The sequence below is a fragment of the Melanostigma gelatinosum genome (genome assembly GCF_949748355.1).
Source record: "Melanostigma gelatinosum genome assembly, chromosome: 13".
NCBI lineage: Eukaryota > Metazoa > Chordata > Actinopteri > Perciformes > Zoarcidae > Melanostigma > Melanostigma gelatinosum.
Window position 1 is genome coordinate 7,770,174 of NC_136646.1, and position 22,061 is coordinate 7,792,234.

General features: G+C 42.9%; 1 protein-coding gene across 1 annotated transcript in view; it reads right to left on the bottom strand.

Moving 5' to 3' along the window:
- caskin1 (CASK interacting protein 1) overlaps positions 1 to 22,061 on the bottom strand; it is a gene marked incomplete at its 5' end in the record, with an annotated part of 94,249 nt that overhangs the window by 43,238 nt on the left and 28,950 nt on the right. The window lies entirely within an intron of this gene.

Below are 22,061 nucleotides of genomic sequence, written 5' to 3' on the forward strand. Positions count from 1 at the left end.
TCCAGATTGATTTTAGAAAGTTTGGACGTAAAAAAAGAAAAAACCTTGAAATGCCATTTGAACAGAATACAAACCACATCAACAGCTACTTGTGCTAAGCTAGGCTAACCCGCTGCTGGCTGTAGCTTCATAATTAACTGTAGTCACATGAGAGTGGTATCGATCTTCTCATCTGACTCTCAGCAAGAAAGCCAATACTTGTGTTTCCCAAAATATTGTCGAGCCCGCTGCTTTAATGTGGAGGTGACTTGACATGGCTCCGGGGGGAAGGATAAGTTTGCTTTGGCTCTCTTTTTGTCTTAGTTTTAGAGTTGTTCTGATACAATTTCCAGTATTGGAAAAACCTTCGTTCGGGTATCAGGGAATACGTGAGTCTATACACCAAAGCGCTACTATTTCATTTAAACGCTACACAGGAACTACAACAACACGTGTCACCTGCTACCCGATCCGTACATCCTGCCCGATCGCTACTACAGATGTGCAAACTAGTACAACGCACCTGTGGTCAAACACTCTCGTGCACCATATTTTTTCCCTGATAATGCTACATTGTGAACAACAAATCCTTGTCAGAGCTAGTTAACATTAGCTGCTGGCTTTTAGCTGTTAGCAGCCGGTGGGCAGCAGTCCTGCGTGGCTAAATAGCAGAGCTAACAGCTGTAAACGGAGGTTGCATTGAGCTATATTATGATGCGTTGAAGCTCTACTTGGGCGAAGGTCAATCATAGCATTACAATCTTCTAAAAACGCAGTTTTTGCTGAGAAATTGAAATGAATACAGTTGTATGAAGGAGGGGTTTTCACACCAATATATAGATATATATTATTGAATCTTTTTTTCTTTTCTTTTTTTTAAACGCAGGGTATCAGATCGGTGCTCATTATCGGTCGAAACACATGTTCAAGTACCGGTATCAGGAAGGAAAAAAAGGTATCAGAACATCTCTATTCACAGTGATGACGTCACCGATTCACTCACTGTTGACTGGTGACTGGCTCGCTGCCAAAAGCTGAGGCTCAATGACCTCTCTCATGATCCGACGCTGCTCATCAGACAAAAAACTGATGAGCACCTCCACGTCATTCTGAAGTAACTTATCTACAGGTAGAGGGAGTCAGAGCACAACCCTCTTTTCACCCACATTATTTTGTTCATTTTCTGCCCCTTGTTTTTCTGTCCAATGTCAGCTGACATGCAGCCAAGATGTCTCTCTCTTTCTGCTTTGTCTCTTTCACCCTTTCCACACACATGCACACACACATACACACACACACACACACACACACACACACACACTCTCCAGGGTGCAGGAAACAGGACAGTCCCTTCATTGTAGAGGAGAGAGCTCCCAGCGCCACTGGGAGAGGAACATTGATTTCCTAACAAGCTATTTCTGGCCACTAAATGCAGGGATTCACTAACACACACACACACAAACTCTCTCTCTATCTCTCTCTCTCTCTCTCTCTCTCTCTCACATACACACACATGGAGGAGCAGTGGAGAAGGCACTATGTACCTGTTGTGAGAGGGGTGTAACATGGAAGCTGATATCCACTCACATGCATTAACACAAAGTTGACCGCGAAGTTGCGGTCAACATGAAGAAAAGTTCGGTCAGAGAAACGATATCGCGAAACATTTTAAGAGAGAGGAAAGAGAGACGAGGATGGAACATATCAAATAAAAAAAAGTTATGTATGATTGATAAGCTCTGTACAATGACTGGCCTCTTCCCCAAAAAGAACAAAAACACATTCGTCTGTGTTCACAGTCGTCCACATCTGTCCAGCAGCCTCTGACTGTGACCTTTTGACTCCAAAACGTCATCAGACCATCAATGACCTGGTCCTTTATTTCAGCCAGAGGTAGACAAACGCTGTTGCTAAGAGATATGTCAGCTGTAGCTGGCGAGTTAATTAAGCTAACTTTAGCTCATGGAGTTGGTCGGAAACGCTGTTTCCCGCTGAATTTTTAAATGTTTACAGCTGACTCACTTTAAAATGAGAATCGTGTAAAAAGGTTCTAAAATATTAATTTGATGGCTACCTACATGATATCGTGCTAAAAGGCTGATGCTAAAGCTGCATGTCCCCCGACAAAAAAAAGTTAGCATCCTCACCAGTTCATGACTCGTGTAGGAGACATGGACGGGACGTTTCCCTTGTAAAAGAGATTTTAATCTCAAGGGACCGCCTGGTTAAATTACGTTAAACAAAAAAATTTGTTCGGCATGTATCAATTTCCACTGTCTTTTCAAAATAAACTTCCTTGTTCACAGGAAACAACTTAGGTTAGATTTGGGGAACAAAACGACTTCACTGAGTTTAGTAAAATATTGTGGTTGGGGTTAAAATAAGTATGTTTGTTACGTAGTTATAAGTAAGCTAAGTCACGTAACTTTACATAACATACTTAACTTACGTACTTAACTTGAAATAAGTCCATATTGACTTTGGGTTGTACGGGACACTAACAACGGTGTGCTGGGTGAAAGTCCTGTAGTTTTTGACACGTCCATCTACCCCACACAAACACACACACACACACACACACACAAAACACACACACACACTCCTGGTTCAAAAGGCAAACTGGGTGCTAAATACCTCCTGTCAAAGTTTTTGCGATTGCATCAGTGTGTCCATGCCTCTGTGTGCGTGTATGTGCGTTGCTCGGAGATGCTGGACAGCAACATAGCAGTAGACAGTCATAACAAACAGCGAAACCATGGTTATGATGAAGCCACACAGCTGAAAAATACATACTCCAGCACTCCACACACACACACACACACACACACACACACACACACACACACACACACACACACACACACACACACACACACACAGAGATACTGTGGGAACTCTTAAATACATTCATGTTCTAACAGAAAGTGTCACAAATGCGTAAAAGAATAACACACGCACATTCAAAAAGCACTGCTGCATTGATGGCTTCTGTAATGTTGGACAATGCACTGACTGCAGGCCTGTCGGAGTCGCCTGTCAAAGCATCTGACAGCATATGTGTTCCCAGTCTCCCACCAGCCTAGGCCTGCCTGCAGCGAGGACGCTATCCGCAGTGCAAAGTGAAACATAACAAAATGCAGCACAATATAGAAATCTTCACCAGCCAACAACCACACATTTTGATATTCATTTTGGCTTTGAACTCTTTTTAGGAAATCTCAAACAATCTTTCCCACGGAAGCAAAAGCTTCTGTGAAAATGCCAGAGGCGAGTAATCGTTCCAAAACTGAGAAATAAAAATCTGTTTTTATAAAGTCAATTAAAATAGTTGAACCCTTGGGGGTTTTGGGGAGCTTTTCTCAGTCGGGGTGTTGGCACACTGCCTTTGGTGTAATAAGATAAAGCAAAAGAAAGAAAAATGTAATATAAACAAGTGGGTTAAGACTGCGTAGGAGAAAATATATACCGTACATCAAATACTGCAAAATGATGAAATGTTGCATCAGGATTCAATAGAATAACAGCAACTGGTAGTATGTTGAAATAGGCCGTACATAGGTTATACAAATGTGTTGAATATTAATAGATATGAACATACATACACACAAGAAATATATGAGAAACGTGAATTTTAGGTAATTACACACAAATGTATTCAAATATATCCAGAGTATAATGTTCATATTAAATAAGGGTAAGGAATGTTTAAAGCATCTTTGGCCATTAGAGAAAACCACATTTATATCGTTAGCTATAGTTGTTCCACTAGCTCCTATAACTCACTAAAATCTCTTATTTTAGCATTTCTTCATTGGTCTTTGAAAAAAAGAAAAAAATCGATCAATATTGTAAGATAAACGAGTCTACGATAGCATCATTTGCACTTGGAAGTTGAAATTGTTCCGATGTAAACAACATTAACCAGCCAGACAGTGAGTGTGGCCTACTTTTCATCAAAAATTGGTTTCCACCTTATCCACCAACACTCTTCTAACGTCATTTATCCGTAACAGTCTTGGAATTGCATACATTGGGTACGACTGGAAAGCTCTTGAGGAGGGAATGAGCCCAATTGTATTGACGTGTGATGATGTTAGACCCCTTAGTTTTCATTTCAAATAGTGAGACCAGGTTATTAAAATGACCTGCAGTGACCCCTACAATACTCACAGCCTCATAACAACCAGTAACTAGAGACCTGGGGCATTCAGAGGATGTATGGCTTTCCTAGGTATATTGACAATAAGGGTGTTTGTCAGCAGTTTCCACAACAGAAGCCCTACCAGATCACAACATGGCTTTTTATTTGTTGTTCCTCAAGGTCTTGGTGTCTTAATGTGGTACATTGGAGGGATTTTTGACTATTTTATCAATTATTGAGTGGTTCAAAAATAGTTAAATCTAGCATTAAATCTGTGCAGCAAATGGTTTCAACCCCAAAATTGTGGCAACAGTTTATGCGGGAAGTGAAAATGGGAATCACTTCCATTGTAATGTTGTACGCCCTTAAGCTACAGCTGATGACAACAATAGCATGATAATATCAAGCAGGTTTAATGTTTCCCACGTTCACTGTCTTATATGTTAGCAAGTAGGCGTAGGTATTTTTTATTGGCCCAAAGTGTTGAACATTGGCAGAAGCACAATTAAAGGATAACTATGAATGACCAACCAACAGACCAACCATTGCCATTGCCATTGCCAAGAGCCCTGCTGCTAGCGTGGCTAGAAATTGCCATCCTTGTCGAGACGAGTTAAACAAACAGCATTACCTAGTGTTGAGTAAGGTCATGTTCCTGGCTGGATGTTTCGTCATTTGCATTCCTACAAATGTCCATGTGATTTCTAATTGAAGTGTCACTTCTGGAACAGTTCCTGTTTCACTTAAGCTGCATATTAGCGTGTGAGTTAACACCACCCTCCGCCTTGATGGGTGGAAAGATTGCTCCCGGTTGACCCAGTAAAGGTCATAGATGGTGATTTTTAAATTGGAGTGTCTATGTATGCATGTTAGAAAAGGTTATATCCATATCCATATTCCAATTACGGGATGGAGGCAGTCAAGGTAAAAGAGACTACCGGTACATGGTTTTTACAGGGGGATTATTTGCAGTCTGCTGATTCTCTGTTTTCTTACCCCCTGGCAAGAATGAGCTGATTTTATCCTCATGGGAGAGGAAACGAGAACAGTGTCACTGCTTTTCTTAATATGCTGTGCTGTTGTATAATATGTCCTGGGGAGGACAGTTTGTTGTGCAGACAATTTTTAAACAAGGGAGTTTATATTGTTCTATCACATGGAATCCATTTAGTTTAAAGAGGGAAACAAATGGAAAGGAAACGTTAGCTTACAGCCTTAGCTCTCATGCCTTTCTCCTGTCTCTCCGTATTTCTTTTCCCTTCCTCTCTGACTCTCTGTCCCTGGCAGTGAGGATGGAAAATAGTGCGCTGGAGTCTGGAGTGCGCGCTGAAAGTAGACCTGTTGTCTTGGCCCTGATTGATCTGTCCCCATTCCCCCTCCTCTCACTACTTCCTCCACCTCTCCACCCCCTCTTTCTTCATTTTCTCCTTTCTTCTTCTGCCATCAATTCCCTCCAGGTTCGCAAATGAGAAAGGTGATCGTATTTCTTGTCACTCTCTCTCTCACGTAATCGTTTTCCTCTCTGTTTCTCCATTGTAGCACTCACAGTGCAGTTACGTTGGCAGGCACGGTAGCGGGGCCTGTATTGATGCATTAATGCTGCAATATTAAGGTTGACTCTTTATTCTTGAACGGTTCCCAGCGGAATCAAATCAGCAATGTTGTAAAACTACACTCTTGTGTCGGTTTAACGTTTCTTAACTGCGTACACACACCTGCACAAATATATTGGCAATCACTGGTTGTTGGGCTGACAGTGGCCGTTTGGAAAAAAAAAAAGAAAAACTACTATCCTGTTTTGGTTGTCTCTCACCGCTCTCATCAGTGTTTTATGCAGCAGCGGTCAGATGTTGACGAAAAAGCTCACCGAACGCTAACTCCAGCACCGACAGGTGGAAACAAAACGTTAGCTAGTCGCATTTAGCAACTGAAGCTGATTTTTCAAGAAGTCAACATTGACTTATTTGTCTCGTAATGCTACTTACGTACTTATTTTAACCCATCTTTTCTCAAACCTAAGTAGTTTTGTTGCCTAAATGTTGAACTAAGTAGTTCACGATCTTTTCCTAAGCGTAACCAAGTCATTTCGTAACGAGTTTCTGGGAATTCGTAGGAATGGCCAGAAAACGAGGAATAACGTTTCACAAGATATCGTAGGAACCGATATACGAGGATACGCCGGGTGAAACAGAGGTAAAGTGCGTTTGAAGATTGGACTCACATTCATCAGGTGGACACAAACACGACTCCGGATGAATGATCATGTTGCTCCGCATCTGCTACAATGCGTACGTAGGCAACTGTTTGCTGAGAAATTCACCACAACAACTTCAAAGGTGGTAGATAATATGTTAGTGTTGCGCGCTTTACCTTAAGTCAGTTGCATTGCTTGAGTGTGTGTAGCCTACATATATTTGCGGAAACCCCATCAATCTTCATATTTAGCAATAAATCCTTTGATATTGACGTAACTTGATTGGTAGTTGTTTGGTTATTCTGGTCTAACTGTAGCCTAGCTTTTTAACCGATTATATGACGGGGTGATGATTGTGTAAAATAACCCCTCCCACTTCGCAACTCCATGCACACACAATCTGCTGGTTTAGAGCCGGTTAAGACATAGAAAGCCATCTCTCTCGTTCGTCCCTGTGTGGGTTGAATAATTGTTTTGCTTTGGACTTCGTGACCTCCCTCCCTCTTCATTTTCTGACATCAGAAAACAAGGACAGCTCCCCCTCCCCCCATCATCGAATAAGGACAGAAGCTCTGTAACAGATATCATATAAGGGCAGAGTGGGTGATAGCGGGAGCTCGGCCAACATCGTCCACTGCCTGCCAGATGTACGAGCTCTCAGTAAATCGACTACACACACGTTCACACAAAGTGCTGTATCATGAACGTGTACACACACGGTGACAAGCCAAACCAAATACGCATTATCGTGATTTGTGAACGCACATAACTCTGATGTCTCAGTATAAATAATCAGCGTTAATAATTTATCTGCATATACTATTGGACAGATGAACTGTGCAAGTGTGTGTGTGTGTGTGTGTGTCGGCGTGGTAACTGCAGGAGCTGTTTGATCCTCGTTGACCCTCCCTGCTTCCTCTTTCCTCATCAACACTTCCTGGACTCTGCTTCGTGAGCAGGTAGCACACACGCGCCATCTGCTCACAGCTCACACACACACACACACGGACGCTTAAACACATTTGTAATCCTTCACAATTAGGAGCTGTACGCATTGAAAGGCACATATATTACTGAGCATACGCGGGACATCATGTTCACATATCTACTTCTCCTTTATCATTCCATGACGCGCTCGTATGACTCGTTGAACATGAGGCCAACCAATGAGCGAACATGGTGGTTTTAAAACGGGCCATCCAAGTAACCGGTGCTCAGATGGAAACGGGTCATGCTGCTCAGCATACAGGCATTGAATGGGTAGTATAATGAGGAATTTTAAAATGACATATTTTGAATACTGGAATGTTTTTACACTCATATGGTCAATATAATATGATGGACTAAATAATTACCTATTATGTGGTGTTAAAGTTGGTGTTTTTTAATGAATATACTTCACACGTGTCCCACGAAACTCACCACTTTTTACAAATCCTTGACTAGTTACGTGTCAAAGGTAAGTCTATGCTGCCAAAGGCCTCCCTATTAGACTGTTGAAGGTGGACCTACCTTCAGATGGCCCTGATCTGAATCCCGCAGCATAACATTTGACTATGTTCTGGGCCTTCAAGGCCTGACGCAGTGGAACCCCACTAGGGTTGGCCGATTGGACGAATATATCGGCTATCTACGATTGGCTGAGTTGGCTACGGTTCTTTTTTTTGTTCGAAAAACTTTGTATTTTAACATCTAACTTAAAGGTTTATTTTTTTGTCCAAAACAGAGTTGCTAATTGTTGGAACAGCAGAAAGACGGTTGTATTTTTCAGTTCACGAATATTTCCTCTCTTGACATTTTGTAAGTTTATTTTGTTGACATATTTAACAAAAAAAAAAAGGTTAGAGAGCTTGTGGAACGTAGAAAACTTGTAGCTCGAACAAGAACACATCCCCAAGCAGAAACTACTTGCCGCCAGTTGTTGGGCTGACAGTGGTCAGTTGTAAAATTCGAATATATGTCCCGACCTTAACCTATACACGACTGCGCCTCCCCGACACCCCTCAATCCCCAAGTCGACATTTACAATTCAACTCCATCTTTTTCTCCCCAAAAAAATGGAGAGAAAGCAAACAGTTTTCATTTATTGAAGCTCGGTGGAGCTCTGCTGGGAATTTACAATACCCTATGGACCAATAAGATTGATTAATAGGGTAATTTGTCCCGCCCTCATCAAGCCCAGTCTGTCGACGCCCACACAGTCCTGTAAAGGGATCTAATCCCACAACATAAGTGAGTGGGTCCACTATGGCTGTGTGCAGGATTTATATATGCAACACCACTATCAGATATCATCAAAACATAAACACCTAAATAGTTGTGTATTATGTGCTGTACCTGCAGATGCTGCACACACACACACACACACACTGAATTACTTCACTATTTCGTTGCCTGCCGCAGCAGAACTCTGGGAAAATACTGATTTCATGATGTTGCTGCAACACCTCAGCCTGCGGCCGAACCGACTCCCTGCCTACACAGGCACGCACAACTGGGGAGCACTGGGTTGCACAGAGGCGGTTGCTAGGCAACAAGCATCCTCCACCTCTCCCTATACATGTAGACATGTCCTGCACATACATACACACATACAAACACACACACGTGCACACAGGGAAAGACATTCCCACTGCCGTAATGAGAGCGGTGACAGTGTGACATCCTTATTTCCAGACCGAGTAAAACAGCATCTGCCTCCTCCGGGGAGAGACGGGCTCCGAGTGATGCATCTTCGTGGAGACTCCTCTACTCAGACATTCAGCTGACGCCAGATCAGCCGAGCTCGATGCAGCGAAATAGCTTCGGTTCACTACCACAGTTAACTCATTAATTACTGTAAGTATAGACTCTCTCTCTCTCTCTCTCCTCGCCCTCGACCCATGTGGGGCGGTAAACGCACTAATTGTGTGAATCAAAGCAAAGCCAAAAGGGAGCCATTAAGAATCATGATCGGGAAAACACCACAATGCCACGGATAAACAGCAGCGCTCATGTCACAAATGAGTGATTCTAATGGGGTCAGCGAGGAGACGTACAAGTGAAGCCTCCGAGAATAGGATGTGGTTGAAAGCTCTGAAAAAAAGCGAGTAAGTGGTCTTTGATTTCAGTTTTTTATTTTCATCAATAGTTACAATTTGGTTCCACCACTTTGAGGAATAGTTGTAAGGTAATGTAAGGCCCCCAATGATGTGTGAATAACCATACAAACTATTAACTAATGTGAGCAAGAAAAATAACAAAAACATTTGAATGCAGGTGTAAATATTTTAAACATCGTAAAGCTGAAATTATGTCGGGGACATACAGTAAAAGGAAATTTGTATACGTCACCTTGGCCCCCGGGAAATTATGACGTCCATTTCATAAAGACAGAAGATATTCGTCAGCATGGATGGATAATGAAAATGAGTTGCAGCCCCACATTGTTTTTACAATATATGAAGTTTGGCTGTCAACTAATAATTAAAACAACCCCATTACACGTACAAAATAATTTACGTTACACAATTCAAATGAGCTGTGGCATTTCTGGAGGACAAAGATCATTCACTGACGTAAATCACTGACACAGACGTTGGACAAGGAGCTTCAGTGCAGTCGTTTCTTAACGATTGAATAAACCAGACATTAGAACTCGATCGGACTAAAATAGATTAGAACTGATGTCCATACTATATAATCTCTCTCTTTCTCTCGCTACCTAATTCACCCCGGGACCATCTCTGTCACTCGGAGTGCCGCCGTTGGGATGCTTTCATTGATTGACAGCAGCATTATGGGAGAGCAGCAGCCACCAATTGCACGCTGTCAGACCGGATGACGTCACGAGATGCAACCAAGGCGTGCGCACAGCGCTGCAACGACATCGCAAACACGTGCACTAACACACACACACACACACACACTGTTCAGAGTGTTCCGGAGGATGTCAGAGGTGCAGCCAGCTGAATTAATTTACTATAAATACACACGTCATATATGTGCTAACTCTCCAAACACACACACACACACACACACACGCATCACCCTCGAGCACTAGGTGTGATACTGATGCATCTGTTCCTGAAGCCTCCGACAGAGGAGGGAAGAGGAGCGTGTGTGATAAACTGACTCCCACATGAAACAAACAGACCTGATCTATTACTCGTTTCCCCTTGAACATCGGCCTTCTCTTCTCTCTTTCCTCATCCTCTCCTCCATCCTTGCGTCCTCCCTCCCTCCCGACCTCTCACCTCTTTCTCTCCTAGCCTCCTTCCTCTGCTATCTTCGCTGCCCTTTTAAAGCTGTTGCACACCAACCACGGATATACGTGCACGGAAAAATATATTGAAAGAGAAAACAAATCGGGTGTTCTTACGAACGCTTGCACATCCAGCGCAGCAGAACATCCATGCTCAGGGAAAAAATATTCAGACGGACCTGGGTTTCAGCGGAAAAATATGTTAGACCAATGAAATCCTTTGTTCCTGCTGATGTCATTCCTACTTGGTCTTGGTTCCAATTGGCAAACAGCCAACAGCCCAGCATTCTGTAGGATTGCTTCTTTAAAAAGAAGAATGAACGCTGTCACATGTGAGCTAAAAGTCTATATGACACAACACACCATTGTCCGTTACTGCATTAATAATTCAACGAAAATGTATCGATCGATTATGATGGGTTTTTTTAAACCTTGCTTGTGGTAGGGCTCCAGGGAGGGTAATGTGGGTCGGCAGGCAGTCGGTCCACTTTGGTTCAGAAATAGCTCAACAACTGTTGGATAGATTAACATGGACATTTTGCACAGATGTTCCTGGTCCCCAGAGGTCGAATCCTACCGAGGTTTAGAACCAAATACTGTACCTGCAAAACCTACGGCATTCCAAACAACCTCAGCTGTGTGTGGTGTTGAGTGATTATCACCAGATGTCAGCATGGCAACACATTGTAAACATTACACTTAAATATCCAACAAATTCTCACTCCCAGATCGTCAAATGCAGACGCTTGGTCATTGGCCAAACTCTTGGCACTAAAAGCTACCCCTCTAGCCTCAGTTTTGGAGACTCGATCGTTCTTTTCAAAGGAAACTCTTGTATTCACAGGAAATGTACAGCTTCCGCTCGTTACGTGTATTAACTCTCTTTTCAAAATAAACTTCAAACATAGGTTTAGTTCGATTTTAGGTTTACTTGGGCAACAAAAGTACCAGGTTAGGTGTTAAGTCCATACAGGATGTAGGTAAATAAAAAGGTAAAGGAAGTCAATGTTGAATTGTTGTCACACAGGACACGAACAGCTGCCTCCTGGGTGAAAGTCCATCTTTGTAGTTCGTTGAAAGCCTGCTGCCTAGCAGTACTGACCCAGCTGTAGTATTTGACAAATTGTGAGTGAGGACGGTTCAAAATAGCAGCAGGTTAGCGTTTTCAATGTGAGCAATTTAGCATGCGGATATTAGCATTAAGCTTCAGGCACTCTAGTGCTAAAGTACAGCCTGATAAAAAGCCGCTAGCATGGCTGTGGACTTTTTGGTGAAACTATTCTGCAGACGTGAAAACCTAAACAGTGTAGATGTTGAAGACTTTAGCATTAAACTCTGGCTTAATCTCGATTTACACACGCTCCGGGGTCGTGTACATTTTCAGTTACACCTTAACCTAGTCACTAAACGTGTGCGGTGTAGTCCGTTGCTGTTAAGTTATAGCAGAACTTAGTTCAAACAAAGCTACGGTGGGTTTGAACTCACACGTATCTGGTGCAACAGCTTGCAGGCTCAGTACGAATGATAGTTCTGTGCACGAGTGTGTTTCTGTTTGTGTGCACAACGGTTGGCAAAGTGCACAGGACAGGATGACGAGTGATGATTAGTTCCGATCCATATTTGCTCAGCTGCACACACACACACACACACACACGAGCTGCCAGGTAAACAGGAAGTTGGGTGATTGAATTAGAGAGGAGAGACTTTCCAAACGGATACATGTCCATGTGAGAGAAGAGGACAGAGATTGATAAAGGGCGAAAGTAAAAACAGAAGGCGGGACAGGAAGTGCTGATACAGGAAGTGATTATGGGACAAACCGATCGATATAAGCAGGCTGTAATAGACTGTACTATCGCTGTACTGTTTAACAATGTTATGAATTTGCACCAACATATGGTTAATTCACGCTGACAGCTTGAAGGTTTTCATTGGTATCTTTTCTTTCTTTTGCCATTCATCAGTGTACTTTACAGTCATCAGAGATCTTATTTCTACACCCGTTAGCTACATGCTATATGTCAATAAACCTAACTGTACAAAACTGAAAGAGAGACTTAAGGGGGCGGGGCTTTTAATCTATGATTGCGAATCGACTGTTTGCTAAACGCTCTTCTGACCAATGATTGTCTAACTGTAGTCTAGCTGCTGTAATGAGGCACAGCATGTCTGTTAAAATTTGGATTTCTCCGCATGTTGAAGAGATGTGTACAGAGGGAGATGACAAGATAGCGTTACTTTGCCAAAAGCATCAGTTAATCTCCACCCTGGAAGCCTTTCCTCAGGTAAAATTAAAACAGGAAAATAGGATAGGAAATTTAAAAATAGGAACCGTCGAGCTCAGCGGCAAAACAGGATTGAGTTCAAAGAAACTAATTTCTTACGCTTCTGCAAATAGTGGAGAAAGCTGTTCTTCATGTATCATAGTTTTGCCTGGGGCAGGTATCTTTAGCTAGTCTTTTAGCACAATACGTATCAAGTGATACTTAGTGTACATAGAACACAGTATTTCATTGTATTTTATTCAGACATTCGTTCGTATTACCTGTTTCTTAGTTCTCCAATCTTAGCCGGTGGAGCATGTGGTGGGAGAAGTAATGTATAGTGCACTGTAGGCTTTTACCAGGACAATGGGTTTGTTTCCATTATAACCTGCTATTTATACACACAGTGAAACTCTAACCCCTGCCTTGACCACACACTCACTCACACACACTCCGCTTACCATGGGAGGCTGTCTCCATGGATACAAGAGTGGTCCTCCATTGAACTCCCACTGAAACAACTCTTGTTATCTAACCAACATTGTTTTTCTGAAAGGACGGCCCCATTGAAACTTGACCACCTGCGATCAGGGGTGGGAGCGCCTCGGGTCTCTATCTCCGAGACACAGGACGAAGCGGCGCAACGGAGATAAGCAGAGCTGAACACACAGCGCAGAGCTGAGAGGTCAAACGTGTTGGGACTAACCTACAATGTGAGACAAAGAAGAAGAAACACATAAAGTAGGGAAGCAGAAATATATAGCATCATTCAAAATAACAAATATTATCGATACATTTTGTCCATCTGTAGCCGGCAATGAAATGTCCCTCCTGGGCTACTGTGGAGCTGGGTATGCCTTAGTCCCTCCCACGTCCTGGTTCCCAATTTGTTTGTTCCACCATAAATAGCCATACCATGAGCTGCGTCTTTCCCTCTCTCTGACCTCCAGGCTCTCGGTAGGTGTGAACTTCAGCTTTGTAAGTGAGATATATTTGCCGTGGGTTTCACCCTTGTCTTATAGGAGCCTCTAGGTTCAGCTCCAATGAGACTCCCACTTCCCCGTCAAGCCCTCCAGGTGAGTGTTGTGCAGTGAGCAGGCAGGATACGTTGACTGCCGCTGCTGTTTTGTTTTAACTTATCAATTTAGTTGTATTCATGGTTTTGTTTTACTTGGTTTTGTTTTGCATGGTTATACGTTGCTTGGTTTTGTTTTACATGGTTTTGCCTCCATTATAACCAATGTCACAGGTATATTAGATATATACCTTTTTTATTGTCTTAACATTAAATTATTTGTTGTAATAAATGTTTTAATCGTGTGGTAATCCTTGGTCTCAGTGAATCATTCACCGCCACATGTATCCTAAAAGATAATCTGTGGGCTTTTGAGTGGTTTGAGCCGGTATTAAAGGTGCAGTGCACGGTAAATATGAAAACCCAACCCGGGCCTTATCGTGGCCCGTGGTCACACATCATTTATCTTTAAAACAGATGTGTCATGCTCAGTATATTAATGTGTCTAATTATGTACATTTTGGTCACTTTTTTTACATTCATATGTCATTTCTAACACCTAATTTATCCTTTGCTAAGCCCCGCCCCCAGCTGCTACTCCATCAAGCTGTCAGAGCTACCATGGAGCCCACACTGTCACTAACTGCACTCCCAGCATCAATATCATCCAATTTTTGGGATATAAGAACAATGTTCCTGTAAAGCTGGTAGGTCTTTATTCATGTAACAATAATTTAAAAGCTTAAGTAGTGTGTACATTCAGTATACCTTCAGTAACTAGCGTAGGTTAGAAGTGCTAATGCTAGTTAATGATGTGCTAATGTACTCTGCTAATGTTAGCTCCGCGCTTTTATGTAGTAACTTTTTCGAAATGTAAATCTCATATTACGCAGTGTTAACCATGACTAGCTCCAAATCCACAAACCCATCGTGACAATAACGAAAATGTGAAACGATCGCATGATAGTCGAAGCTGACCGATCTGATTGGCCGGTCTGCGTCAGAGAGACGGGACTTAGCGACGAGTTAATTATGTGAACAGACTTTTTCATAGAAAGTGCCTTTTGATCTGGACAATAACAAGTCCTTCTGCTAGAAACAGCAGTGCTGTCCTGTAAACCACTGTTACCGTCCCTGTTACTGGCATAATCAGTGTGACGACATGTCTCCGTGTCACAGACACCTCACACACTGAAAAGGAAACCAGAGCCCTGTTTTTTTTTTTTTAAATCATGATTTCTAGTAGTAGAGCTGAGCATCAAGCACATCTAAAGCCCTTAAGGCTCCATCTGTTCATGGCTGATATTATACTGCTTAATTAACAGAATTTGTATCAAATGCTTCCACAGAACAGGTTGACGTAGAGTTTGGTCAACAGCAGATGATTGAAGGACAGTCTCTTCAAGCACGACCCAGCAGCCACCAAAACTACATTAAAAAGAGATTAAAAATGTTTTCTGTATTGATTATCATTGCTCATAAGACCTTGCACTGGGAGCATTGCCACTGCCACAGTCAGAGGTGCACTGGCGCTCTATAGTTACCTAGCAACAGCTTCCTCATCCGCTATCAAGGTTATCTCCCTGATGGCTAACGCGTTTGTCAGAGCCACACACACACCACATGCATGTTTGAATGCCATACACATTCCTGATAACAAGCATCTGTTCTGCTCTGCTTCTGGTTTGTTATTTATTGCATGTAATGACGTCACTGCTTTGTCTGATGTATACGCCCCCCCCCCCCGCCCCTCGAGGATGACCTCAGTAAACATGAGTTTATGGTCTCAGTTTCAAGTCTTCTTCAATACAGCATGATGTTCAGTAAATTATGGTCCATTTAGAGTCAAACTGACAATAAAGCAGAGTATGCTTTAGGGCGGGCTTACTGCGATTGACAGGTCGCTGCTGCTACTAGAGCAGTTTATGGCATCGCTACGTTACTCCTCCGCTTTCCAAATATGGTAAATTCCTTTCACTGGTCGCAAAAAGCCAAGATGGCGGCGGCCGTAATACAACTGGGCGATGGCCAAATTGCCGAACTCGAGGCTTCAAAACGGCAGTCTACAAACTCATTATTTACGTCGCGATGACTACTTCCACTTCTTATATACAGTCTATGGCCAGAGTACAGCCTTGCTGAGCTGCTAGCCTGGCTGTAATTTACTGTGTGTTCAAGCAACTCATTTTAGAGGAGGTGCATGCAAAGTCGATGTAAAGACAGTTCGAGGCGCGTTTGTCCGGGGTAGCGGAAATTGACGCTATGGCGTTGAGTTCAGAGTTCAGTCGGTGGACTCTTCAAAGTGTCTGAATGCACACACTTGTAGAAGTGGCTGGAGTGAAAGTCCCAAAACCTGCACTGTGTTAAAGCATCAAGAGTTTCCATCTGGGACTGGAAGATAAAAACATGTGCTTGATTCTGGATTGTCTGCCCCTCGGCCGCAACATTTCAGTCCAATTGTCATTTTACGTCTGAGCTTGTTTGCCCGGAGCTATGCTCAATACACTGACGTCCAAGTTCTGACACAGACGCCACTTCCAATCCCCAGACACGCAAGATGGCGTGACAGCACCCACGCAGACAGGCGAGCACACTCACGGGCAAAGAGGGACTTCCAGAGGACCGAGACACACCCTGCGGACGGTCACATGGATCGGTGATCAATAGAGGCCATGTGTCTGCTGTAAAAAGACCCCTCTCTGCCCGTCTGACTGTTTTCACTGCTTTCTGCTTCCTCTCTATTGCTCCTTCCCTGACCCTCCACCACGCTCTTGTTGTCTTTATTATTTTGTCTCATTATCATTCAAACACAGTTCAGGTTGTCTCTGAAGTTAAACCTGAAGTTGTCCTTCTTGACTCTCCTTTCTTCTTGCCAACTCTTCGTTGAATGATTTTTCTTTCTCTCTTTCTCTGATCTTCAATTAGGCGGTTCTAATCATGCGAGGGCAATATTTGAAATGAGAACCGAATTTATGCCAGCCTCAACGTTTTCCGTATGAGTAACGGTAGTAAGGCCTGGTGTCTCTAACCCAAAATCCTAACTTTGTGTGTGAGATAGTCGCATAATTGACGGTAAATCTGGGACAGTGTGTTCTAAACCGCCCAGAACGGGATTGCTGATCCTGCATTACTCAGTAATTCATTCATATGGATGAGAAAGGAAGACTTTCTGCAAAGACAGCACTCCTGTTCTCAGACGCCTGATATATTGTGGACACTGGTCTGTATCTTACAGTCAAATATCTCATCGGGGTCCTGGGGCAAAATTAGGTGAAGGGTCAGTTTCTTAATCTCCATGTAACGACAGACAAGCAATATTTGAAGCTTCCTTTCTGACGTGTTTTCCACATTTTTCTCTTACCTTATATAGTAGGCTACGGCTGGGTATTGTTTAAAATGTAATGATGCCAGTACCAAATCCAGTACCCTTAAAGTGATACTGACACCAAAAGAGTACTTCATTCGATACAGATCATGTGAATGGAAGGTTTGTTCGTGTCCCACTGACTAGCTAATCGCCGCCACACTGCACAGCGGTTAGTGCTGATAACACCGTCATCTCGGAAGAGGAACGGCCACCCTCCGGTTGCCCAACAGGTTAAAATGTTAGCTTTGTCAGCACTGTTGCTGTTGTTAGGGGGCGTTTCTTCCTCAATCATGCATGGCTAGAAGTCGAGAGAACTCAAGATGCCATAAAGCCATAAATCATTAAAAAACAATTAAAATGTAAAAAGTTGAATTTCTTTGATAATTTATTTTAAAGAAATTGGAAAACAATGGATTCTATACATCCAACATTTTTCAAAGTGCCCACCAGTGTTACCAATGTTGGGAAAAAAGTGGAGGCTCTACTTGTTATACATATTAAAATATTTCTACAACCTGTACCTACAGCCTCTCCTCTCCTCTCTGCTCGGTATTCAGCAACCTGCAGTTCAGTCGAAGTTTCACGTGATATGGCTTCCTAGTTGTATTGAGGAGTGCAGAATTGAATGTTTTGAGGTGATCGTTCTATTTGAGACATGTAGAATAAAATGATTTTGATGAAATATTAAAATTGTAAGCTTTGTTTTGGCTGCTTTTTCTGCGGTCGTCCCAGATGATGTGTTGAAGGACTGTCAGAAAGATGAAAATCTGAGAAAGATTTTTTTTTTTACAGCTTGTGGTTCTGATAGACAGTGTAGTTTTGGTGATTGTTTAAAGAAAACATGCTTTTCAATCCCGCCGGTGGGTTTTGGGGTTCAGAGGGTTAAAAGGTATCGACACCTTTAAAAGGTATAGAGTACCAATATATATATAAAGGTATAGAGTACCAAGTACCAGCAAAAAAAGGTCCATTTGCAATGGGCAGAGGCCTTTGAGACAGCTGTGCAACACAGTTATTGTCATCAACAGTGCTAATGGAGTTTAATGCCTGGCCTTCAGCAACACTCAATCTGCTTCTCGGGTAAAAGCCATGACAGGCAAAATTCACAAAAGGCTAGGAGGTAATTGAAAACAGAAACACTGCCTTTTAAGAGCTATCAGCAAATGGGATGAATTCAAGGCTAACAGAAAGCACTGCTGGCAATGCTTGTTAGGAAATAGTCTATCATATTGTATCCAACTGTTAGTGTCATTGTAAACAGGATTAAACAAGAATACGATTCCACAGCCAGCCACACTAGCGGCCCCAGGAGGCGGCACTTAGGCACAGCAGATGATGGTACTAAGAAAAGTTAGGGGATCACCAAAGTCATTGCAATTCATCCCGAGGGGGACATGAATGTTTTTAGCAAATTTTATGTAAATCCAGCCAATGATGAATAGGATATATTAGATATTTCAGTCTGGACCAAAGTGGCGGCCCGACCAACACTGCCACCCCAAGAGCTAGCATGGCTAAAAATAGCTAAACTCAAAACAAAATCAGTTGTATTTGTCTTTTACAAATACCCAAATAGGAGTTTTACGAGGGTAAGTGGGGCTGATATGGAATGGCTGTAAGGCATCACACAGTGGAATATCCATTTAAAGTCGAAATTGTTGTTTTAGTGGAAGAATATTAGTTTAGCTAGTGAGTGTCTGGAGGTGAAGTTGTTCAGTACAATTCAGCACTTCTATATGAAATAATACTAAATTAAACTCACCAAGTAAGTTTTATAGGAGAGAGACAGGTCAAATACAACGCAACATGTCTTCCGTATTACATCTACCGTATTAACATTGCTATATTATCTGGTATCACCTTCAGGTGTAAATTTCTCCTGGACCCATACTTTGGTATCTCTAATTGCTGGAATTCTTTGAATTTGGCTGTGTTTGAATGTAAAAGTGGGACACCACTGGAGGACGAAACATGTGATTCCCTCTTTTCCCTTTCCTGTCTGTGCTGTTTAACATCACCCGGGCATAATACTACCACAGACGTGTTCTTAAAACGAATGAACAAGGGGTCAACTGCTGCCTTTGGGTTCTCCCTGCATTGGGCAGAGCGGAGTGCACAACACTTGCAGCTACGCCCGGACAAAGACACACAAGTTCAAAACAATGAACCTCTTAGTCTACATCAGCGGTTCCCAAACTTTTTAGGCCGCGCACCCCCTTCTACATCCCGACCGGGTTCGCGCACCCCCCCCCCTTAATAAAAAAAAAAAAAAAGAAGCAACAGAGCCTTTTAAGCCTTTATAGCCGCATAAGAATCGGACCAATGAGTGAACAGTTTGCTCGCGCGTGGCATTTGTTTACAAGATTTAGTCCGCTGTTAAATGTTACAGTGTGAACACAAACCGAACAAAGGAGCAACTGCAACAAAGCAAACGAACTGAAGGTGTGAAAACGCCCTGAAACACTGCAACAAAGTTTCAATAACTTTCAGTGACACAAGGCGTCACTTTTAAAGAGCAATCAGGATGCGAGCACACACGCACAGGCTCAGAGGCAGATTATCACATTTCATTTACAATTAATGAGCGACTAATGTAGCCAGGATGTCTTCGGACAAAGCATCGATGCGGCGCGACACAGTGTTGTTGGACACCGGGATCATGCACAACGTTTTTGCTTCTTTCCCCCCAATCATACATTCCACCATCTCTCTGGCAGCTGGCAAGCTCACGTCTTCGGCGATTGTGTGCGGTAGCCCCTTTCTTGCTATTCTGTAACCAGATATGAAGCCCGTAGTGCGTCATTTATAGACCCAACACATGAATGAGACTCCAGTTGTTTTTGGCTGTTTTGTAACTCCTCCGATTTGGATATAAACAATGTAAGGGGCTTTTGACTTGCACTGGCATGCTTGGTGTTCAGGTGGCGACGTAAATAAGAGCTTCAGACTGTTAGCCAGAACCTCACTGCACACCACGCACTGTGGCTTTGGGGAATCTGCGTTGCCAATCCAAGTGAAGCCCAGACACACATACTTTTCATCATATTTCCTCTTTTTTTCCCAGTCTGATGCTCACTCTCGTTTCCTCTTTTTTCACCTTGACTCCGCGATGGGCCGATGTGCTCCCGATTTGTCTGTGCTATCCCTTCCTCCTTTTCAGTCTCCTCTGTCTCATCTTCCTCTGACTCTGGCTCGATTTCTTCTCCCGGTCTCTCCCCAACGCACCTCTCGGTTCCCCTCGCCTCCGATTCCTCTCTCTCTCTCTGTCCCTCTCCTCTTTTACGACTGATAGCTTCAGATGTCCCACCTGACAGTTTTTAAATTAAAATTACATTTTGTTTTTATATTTAATATTATTACACCATCAGACCGCCATTACACTTTTCCTCTCGCGCACCCCACTTTGGGAATCCCTGGTCTACATGATGTACACGGAGTGTTGAGTGTAATTGAGCTGAATAATATTTTCAGGGAGTGAGCCTTAAGGTCCAGATAAAGTCAGATGCAAATGCTCCCGTGTGACCCGAAGCTTCCAGTATTTGTTTATGTCACAAGCAGGAATTTGTAGAACTCGTCCTGCTTCATCTTTTTGCATCTTGACTTTTTCCAACCGGTGAACTGAGTTTACCATATTTCGATTTCAGAGGAGTGACGTAGAGACTCCGTATACGGCGACCTGTCAATCACAGTAAGCCCGCCCTAAAGCATACTCCGCTTTATGGTCTATTTGAATCTAAATGGACCATAATTTGCTAAATGAACATCATGCTGTATTGAAGAAGACTTGAAAGAGAGTGAGACCATAAACTCATGTTCACAATGTTTACTGAGGCAATAAATCAAAAGAGAAGTAGTCATTTTCTCATAGACTTCTATACAATCGGACTTATTTTTCCAACCGGAGGAGTCGCCCCCTACTGGTCAGTAGAGAGAATGTGAGTTTGTAGAGACTTCCGCATTGGCTTCACTTGTCAGAACCGGAGGTTGCCGCCTGATATAATATAATTTGAAGTTCCTAACTTCAAAGTGCCATGTTGGATTATATTAATACGGTGAAAAGTCATGAAAAGTCACTGAGGATGAACTTCACTGAATGTCTGAATATCAATCTTAAAACAGGATGTTGGCGTCGATCAGTGGTTGGGACGCCAACCAGGAACTCTATCGCCACCCGTTCTAACCCCTACTACCCCATATACTGTTCATGTCTGCGCTTTGTAGATGGCAAGATCTACCTCACGAGGACCCTTGCGGTTACACAGATTCAGAAATCATTTGGGCTTTAGTAATTAGGTTATGAGATGGCCTATATTCATGGTCATTGATATGTGCAGTAAATATGGACACAGTGTAATCTAGTGATGTTGATAGTGCAGCTCTACCGCTGTCTATGGACTGGAGAGCACCTGCATTGTCTTCAGATTAAGCAGCTCTGGTGCAGCGTAGACTGTGCCACTGTCCGGACTGAACACAGTAAAGGTAAAGCCCGACAATCCCATGGAAACATTCAGTATTTGTGGCAGAGACACAGAAGAAGAAGAGAGAGTAAGGCAGGGGACGGATTACCAGATGAGGTCATTTGATGTCAGAAGACAGCTAGAAACCACATGGTCATATGTATCCATATTGTCCTGTATCTCCCCTATATTCATTCCACTGCTGCAGAATTATGAGCGCCGCAGCTAAAATTTCGCACGATCATTAATATCCTCTGCTCTCATATTTCACAGAGGAGCTTAGCTTCTTCCCTCTCCACAAACACGGACTGGAGCAGAGGAGAGTCATAGGGACTGAAGGTAACGCTGTCGGTAGCGGTTACAAACTGGTTTGGTTGTGAATGACGCGCTAACTTGCTGAC